At 37.5% G+C, this 8051-nt stretch overlaps 1 pseudogene; it reads left to right on the forward strand.

Moving 5' to 3' along the window:
* Positions 1–2483: 2483 nt before the first annotated feature.
* Positions 2484–8051, forward strand: part of LOC110326118 — an 8252-nt pseudogene continuing 2684 nt past the window's right edge.

The following is an 8051-nucleotide window of genomic DNA, read 5'->3' on the forward strand; positions in this document are numbered from 1 at the left end:
GGCAGGGGCAGGGGCAGGGGCAGGGGTAGGGGCAGGGGCAGGGGCAGGAGGATCTCTGTGAGTTTGAGCCCAACCTGGTCTATATAAGTAGTTACAGGAGAGCCAGGTTTATAAAACACAAATAGACATATAAAAGATAATCTATGAAGAATTAAATATTTTAAACCCAGGGTGGTATGCTCATAATTCTTGTACTTTGGAGCTTGAGGCAGAAGAATTGCTATGGTTTCGCTTCCATCTTGGGCTACACTGCTAAGTCCACCTCCTGTGGGGTTCTGGAACCTGAGCACAGATGTCTGGTATCCCCAAAAGAGAAGATAGTGACCTGTTGACACTGAAGCAGAGGGCCCCAAATAACTGGACCCATCCTTATTCACACAATCACAATCCTGATTTGTGGGGTATGTGGACTGTGCCAGGAGAAAAACTGGCGAGACAGAACATGTCCAAACCTCCAAAATGTCAAAAATTAAAATTAGAATCTCATCCTGTGACCTGAAGGGGTAGGGCTCGCCCTGTTTCGGAGCCAGTCACAGAACATAACCTGGAGAATCTCAACTGGGTAGTCAGTTTTGTAGCACAGCGCCTGGAATTCTTCGCCATGCTAATGAGGCATCTCAGTAGCCATATGCTTCGGCCAATGGCCTTTTCCTTCCCTGAATATTCTCACACACTTCCCCAAGACTATATGACCCTTGATTCACCTCAAATAATGAGTATGCATTCAGAGTCTCCCACAGTAAAGAAGTATGAACAAGTTAAGATCAAATCTGACTTCTGTCAGAGCTTATAGAGTCTTGTAGAAGAGTCGGGGGAAGGATTGAGGGAGCCAAAGGGATTAGAGACACCACAAGAAGACCTACACAGTCAACTAACATGTGCCCAGGGGGGCTACAAAGACTGAATCACCCACCAAAGAGCTTGCAGAAGTCAGACTTAGACCTTCTATACAATTGTAGCAAATGTGTAGCTTGGTCTTTGAATGGGTCCCCTAACAACTAGACTGGGGTTGTCCCTAACTCTGTTTCCTGCCTTTGTATTTTTCCCCCTATCTGGACTGGCTGCCTTGCCTGGTCTCATTAGGAGAGGATGCACTTAGCTCTGCTGTAATTTGATGTGCCAGGATAGGTTAGTACCCATGGGAGGCTTCCCCTTCTCTGACAAGAAGGGAAGGGATAATGGGAGAGAGGGTTCTGAGGGTGGGGCTGGGCGTGGAAGGATGTGGCTGGGATCAGGATGTAAAGTGAATAAATTAATTAATAAAAAATGTTAAAGAAATTCTCTGGAAACTGAATGTTAAAAAATAATACAGCTCTAGGATCAAAATAATTCTATTAGTTACTGACTACGCTGTGAAGGAAGTCTTTTGAGACTCAATTTCTTCATCTCAAAAAAATTGGTGACTACAACGCATCTGCCTATGGAAATTTTGAGATGTTAATATCCCATTTTTAAACACATAATAGACTGCCTGGTTCAAGGTATAAATGTATTCAGTAGTAGTGAATGCTACATGACATGACTTTAGAAATATCATTATGAATTATTATACCAGAGACGACTATAAATTGTTCAGCAGGCATTTAAGGCGGGCAAACCTTAGGAAAGTCATGGCACGATCAGTCAGGCTGGGTTCACCCTAACAGAGCACTTCCTTCGGACTACTGTGTCCTATACCCTTTCTAAGGAGAATGGTCTACTAAATTTCAAATTTCCAAAAGACAAAACCCAACCCTGATAATTACTTGGCAACTAGGAAATAGTAGGTTCACAGTACTTTGTTGCTATCAGCTTTAAATATCTGTGTAGGTGGCTCTAAGCAAAGAGACAAACAATTAAGGGGAAAACTCACTTGGATAAGGCTCAGTTATGCAGCACTTTTAACATCAGGCAAAGCATGTATACCCAAATTTATTAAATGTTGTAAAGCAAATCCAAGTGATGATATAATAGGAAATTATAAACTCTTCTCAAATAAGCATATCGAAGTTATTCTAAATAGAACCCAACATGATTTCTGTGAAAAAATGGGAAAGATCATGCCAAAGAAGAAATATACAAGGATTGACAGGCATTTTTTAAAAGAACACAAACTGAGTGATGTACATGAAATAATGTATTTATTAAAATTTAATACAATCAAATTACTTTGTATTAAAATTTAATACAGCCAAAATGATATCACACAGATAAACAGATAAATGGGGTGAAGTTCAAACACAAATTGGAAATTGGGCTATCTTAGCCCCATCCTGGAGGAATACAAAGGGTGGGCACTAAAGAAAACTGTTTCAGAGAGTGGAATGTTAGCTATGTAGGTCATCAAGCACTTTGTCTAAAAAGAAAGATTACCCAAGTTAAGGAGTCACACCAATTATTGGGCTCTTTATAATATTGATCGTGGACTTGGAAGAAGTAGGTTACATGCCAGCCCGGGATTCATAGAATATTAATGAACAAGTACTCAGTGAAACACTTCTACAATGGAATTTATCCTTAATAAACTGGTGTATATAATCAGCAGCTCTGCATGCCAGCCAGCCTTCTTTTCACCAACTTGTCCAGTAGACTCAGAGCAAGGTGCGTGACCATAGCCATAGACTACACAAGGATATGATACTACAAAATTGCAGCCATTAAGACTTATTTATCTCTCTTCTCCAGTGTTTTGGATACAGTAACTACCTCAAGTTCTTCAGCATGCTTTCCTGCTTTGATGATATAACCCTGCAAGATAAATGTAAGATTAACTACATCTTACATCTTACATTAACTACTCTTCCACAGTGAAGAAGACAGATGTTAAAATACTGTCATGAACATGGGCATTCCTTTTCTTGAAGTCCTTTTCCTTGTTTATTATGAAAATTGCAGTCTGTGACTTTGTTAAATGCATAATGTGCCAACATATTAATCCAGGTAACAATATCAAATAAATGAAATAAACAAAGGAAAATACCCATACGGTGTATAGGTGCTGTGACCCATAACACAATGGAAGTCAACTGAATACTCAATTGTGTTCCCACTAAAAAGATAATCTGTCAAAAGATTTCTGTTCTTACCACTCTTAGTGACTGTTCACTCTACACAACTATACTCTGGATAAAGACCCTATACCTAGATTTATTTAAGCTTATCTTGGAGACAAACAAACAAACCTATATTTGTTAATATAGTCCCAACCATAATAATAATAGAGATAGAAGAAAGCAACATCTGTTGAGCATATAATAATATGCATAGCATGAAATCTTTTTTACACATGATGGAACAGTGAAACAGACTTACGAATATTAAACAACAGAGATGATGTACGGTTGAGTGCAGATCAATATTCACGGTTGTTTTTTCCCCAAGATCTTGAAATCCTCTAGTGTACCAGTTGTAAGAAGGCTGAACAATTTACCAAAGATATTTTTGCAAAAATTTAAAGCATAATGAAGGATAACAGAACTTGTCCATGCTTTAAAGAAAATGTAGTACCCCATAGACTTGGAATACTGAATTGTGGAACGGCATTGAGAAAGAATGTTTTCCCATAAACACATTTTTTATATTCCTTTCCTTTGTCTACTTATTCTCCACATCTTCTCTAAATGTAAGTTTTATAAGAAAAGCAGCATTATCGACCTTGTACACAGATAGCTACAGTTCCTCAACTAGTATATGACACTCAGAAAATGCTCCACAAAGATCTACTATGTAAGTGAATTATTTCATTAAACACAGTTCTAATGATTTATGGTGGTCCTCCACCCACTTCTCCATGAATCTGTATTTGTGTAATTGCTGGCCGAAGAGTACTGACTAAAGGGTGCTGTGGTGAATAATAAACATTTGCATCTATCTGGTGAGAGATACTATTGACAGACTACTTGCTTTGAACAGTGACTATTTCTATTTGCTTTGGGATCCAAATAAGACAAGAGATATCACGCTCTAATATGAACACTGTAATCTTAGTACAGACTTTTTCTAGTTATCTGTGAGGTCTTGAGAAGAAACCCAAGGAGCTGTGTTTTGAATTTCTTCATTTGCAAAACTCTCAGCTCAGCTCACCTCCACAATCCAAGTCACCTCTTATATTATTGACTCTTTTGTTGTTGTTGTTGTTGTTGTTGTTGTTGTTGTTGCTGTTGTTGTTAAAAGAGTGGAATATTTTCATTCAGCTGATAATTTAACAAAAGAATAACAGATAAGGGTGTGTTAACTTTAATCTCTGATTTCACTTATGACATGTAATAATAAAACAGCACTTATAAATGTAAAATATAGAATAGAAAAGACATTCATAAAGATCAGAATAAGCAGAATAAGGCAAGTTGATTATTATTGAGTAAACTAATCTTATTTTTTCTAATTACACACTTTAGGAACAGACTAATTGTAGCTTCATTCCAAATTTTACTCCCTGACAAAACTGCTGAACTTATTCAACTCTCGAGATGTATCATTTGTTGTAAAACAACATCAATCAAGGTCTTTTAAAATACTTGGCAAATAATTAAATTGATAACATCTAAAAGGTCCCTGGTATTAAAATTTTTTTAAACTAATTAAAAATACATAAAAGATAATTTGTTTCACTGGCTGTTTAAAACTCCCTGCTCAACATGCCAGATGCCACAACTCTTCAAGCTTGATGAAGGCTCCCTGGAGTTAAGGCCCTTTAGGCAGTTGTTGCCAGACAACTGAAACAGATTGTGCAAGGTTGCATAATCATATGATTTCACTTACACTGGAGAGTCACTACAACAAATATTATATATATATATATATATATATATATATATATATATATATATATATATATGTGTGTGTGTGTGTGTGTGTGTGTGTGTGTACTATCTTGATGAAAGTAAATTTACAATATTAAAATAGTTACCAAATAACACATTTTAAATGCAGGCTAGGGTTAGGATATGCCTGACATTTTAGTTCTAAAGCCTCTGTTTCAGTTTTTCCTCATACATTTTATGGATAATGTACAGTTTTAAAAATAAAAAAAAAATGCTGTACCACAGCCAGAGAGAGAGAAGAGAAGGGGTAGTGAAAAGGGGGAGAGGGAGGGAGAGGGAGAGCGGGAGGGAGAGGTACTTTGTTAGTGCTGATGAGTTTGTGGATATTATTAAATAAAATTATATAAGGGACTTTGAACATTTCTTTAGGTCCTTCTCAGTCATTCAAAATTCCTCTGTTGTGAACTCTTGGTTTAGTTCTATACCCCATTTTTTGATTGGGTTCTTTGGGTTTTTCTGGTGGTTAGCTTCTTGAGTTCTTTATATATTTTGGATATTAGCCCTCTATTGGATATAGGGTTAGTGAAGATTTTTTTCCCAATATGTAAGTTGCAGATTTGTCTTATTGACTATTTCCATTGCCTTACAGAAGCTTTCCAGTTTCATTAGGCCCCATTTATCAATTCTTGACCTTAGAGCATGAGCCATCAGAGTTATGTTTAGGAAATTTACCTCTGTGCCAGTGAGTTCAAGGCTCTTTCCCATTATCTCTTCTATTAGATTCAGTGTATCTGGTTTTATGTTGCGGTCCTTGATCCACTTGGACGTGAGCTTTGTGCAAGGTGACAAATATGGATCTATTTTCGTTTTTCTACATACAGACAGCCAGTTAGACCAGCATCATTTATTGAAGATGCTTTCTTATTTTCCATTGTATATTTTGGCTTCTTTGTCAAAGAGCAAGTGTCCATAAGTGTGTGGCTTTATCTCTGGGTCTTCAATTCTATTCAATTGATCAACGTATGAATCTTTATACCAATACCATGCAGTTTATAACACTATTGGGAATTTGGGACATCACATCCATAGTCTGGAAACAGAGAGACTTGAATGATGATGCTCAGTTATTTTTCTCCTTTGTATCCAATCCAGAACTAAGGCCAAAGGAGTTGTGCTCCTAATAGTGCCTGTTCTTCCTACTGCAGTTAGCTTAATCAAGAAAACTCCACACAAACCTGACCAAAGGTTAACCTAATGAAGATAATCCCTTGATAGGTGTGCCTGAGGGTTTGTCTCCTAAGTGATTCTTGATTTCATCAAGCTGGCAATAGGTACTGACTACCTCAAAATCCTAGTGATAAATACTGATTAATCAATCATTATCACAAATTTTCCTTTTTTTTGCCATTGTTCCTTAGTCTGTACTTGTTAAGGAGCCTTCTCTAACATAAAGAAAAATAATAAGAAGGAAACTGCTGAAAGGGTTTCTGCAAAAGAGTAGGTTTGCCCTTGGCAGTGGTTCATTGACTTGTATCTTTTATCTTCACTTCTGTCATTCAGTAGGAAGTAAGACAGATTTTCCAAATAACCACAAATACTCTTCAAAACAATTTCTAGAGTCTTTGAACCAACTATGTCATACCTACCTCCAAAATTATTGTTGTATAAAAATGAGAAGTAGGTGTTGGCTAGTGAAACTTATATTCTCTGCTGTTTGAAGTCAAATGACTACCAATTATTTATCAATTACTTAGAATTCATCTTACTTTTATAATTCTAAATTTTTGCCTGTGGTGATTAATATTATCAGCTTGACAGGATCTAGAAAATCAATAAAGCAAGTTGATCACCAGGTTTTACCTCTGCTTCTAGACTGGGAACATTATGTGACTTACCCTCCGTCATAGGAAGAATTATATCTCCTTTACTGGTAAGCAAAGACAAGCCCTTTGTCCCTTCAGGTGGTTTTATCAAGCACTTTATCACAGCAAGAGAAAAAGTAACCACACAGAAAGTCAGTGCCAAGTAGTGGTGCCACTGATGCGATGAACCTGAGCAAGTAGGTTTTAGGTTTTGGAACTGATTAGTGGGAGGAAAGTGCAAGTAATTGAAGCTGTGAGCTAGAGAAGTCAAGGAATGTTGTACACAGAGCTTAATGGACCTTTATGATAGACTGTGGCAAGCCAGAATCCAGGATAAATGCAGAAAGGGAAAAGGCAGCTCACGAGGTTTCAGAGGGAGTAATATTCTGGCTGCATTGTGTCAATGCCTTTAGAACTTGATAGAGACAGAATTCAAAAGCAATGGACTAGATTGTTTGGCAGACAAATTTTGAAGACAAGAGAGCATTCAGGCTATGACACAATAAATGTTCATTTCTCTTATCTGGGTAAACACTGATAGAGTGTTCAAATGAGTAGCAAGTGTCACAGAAAAATATAAGTACAAGTTTCATAGAAAGATATAAAGGTAGGAGTAAAGTTGTAGAGACATGACTAGTAATGAAGCATTTGTAATTGTTAGGAAGGGAGGAAAGCTGTAGTCATAGAATAGAGCCAGACCAACAGTAAGGCTGTGCATGATGTAGGAAGAGCTGGAGGAACAGAGATACCTATGCCCTTTGGTGCACAGATGATGCCATTATGACCTACAAATGACTGTCAGGGAGCTACAGAACTTGGTGTCTGCCCTAATGGAGTTCTGTCTTGCTTTGATCTTTTCTTTTCTTGCTATGTTCCCGTTCCTCCCTTCTATTGGAGGTGTGTAAATTAATCTTTATACAGGCTCATAGTGTATATACTCAGAAAACACATTTGGACTTTTAAATCTTGTTGAGACTGTTAGATATTATGCGATGAATTGGATGAATTTCAGTTTGTAGGTTGTCCATGAACCCAGACGGACAGGAGGTAGAATACTGTGGGTTAAAAGTGATTTGTTTAGATGTTAGGCTGACAAAAGAGAGACTTATAGTTATTAATACTGATTGCCAACATCAAACAATCTAGAATTTTCTGAGAAAATCCTCTCACCCTGTGTGTAAAGGGGTTTCTAGATCCGTTTAATTGAGGCTGGAAGATCCACCCTAGATTCGGAAAGTCCCATTCCATGGGCAAGATTTATTGACTGAGTAAAAAGGGGAAAGAATGGAGAACATCAGCTGTAGTGGATGGTTTGTGTCTCAACTTGACCCAAGCTGGAGTTATCACAGAGAAAGGAGCCTCCTTTGAGGAAATGCTTCCATGAGATCCAGCTGTAAGGCATTTTCTCAATTAGTGATCAAGGGTGGGAAGGCCCATTGTGGGTGGT

This window comes from Mus pahari, chromosome 9 (genome assembly GCF_900095145.1).
Source record: "Mus pahari chromosome 9, PAHARI_EIJ_v1.1, whole genome shotgun sequence".
NCBI classification, from domain to species: domain Eukaryota; kingdom Metazoa; phylum Chordata; class Mammalia; order Rodentia; family Muridae; genus Mus; species Mus pahari.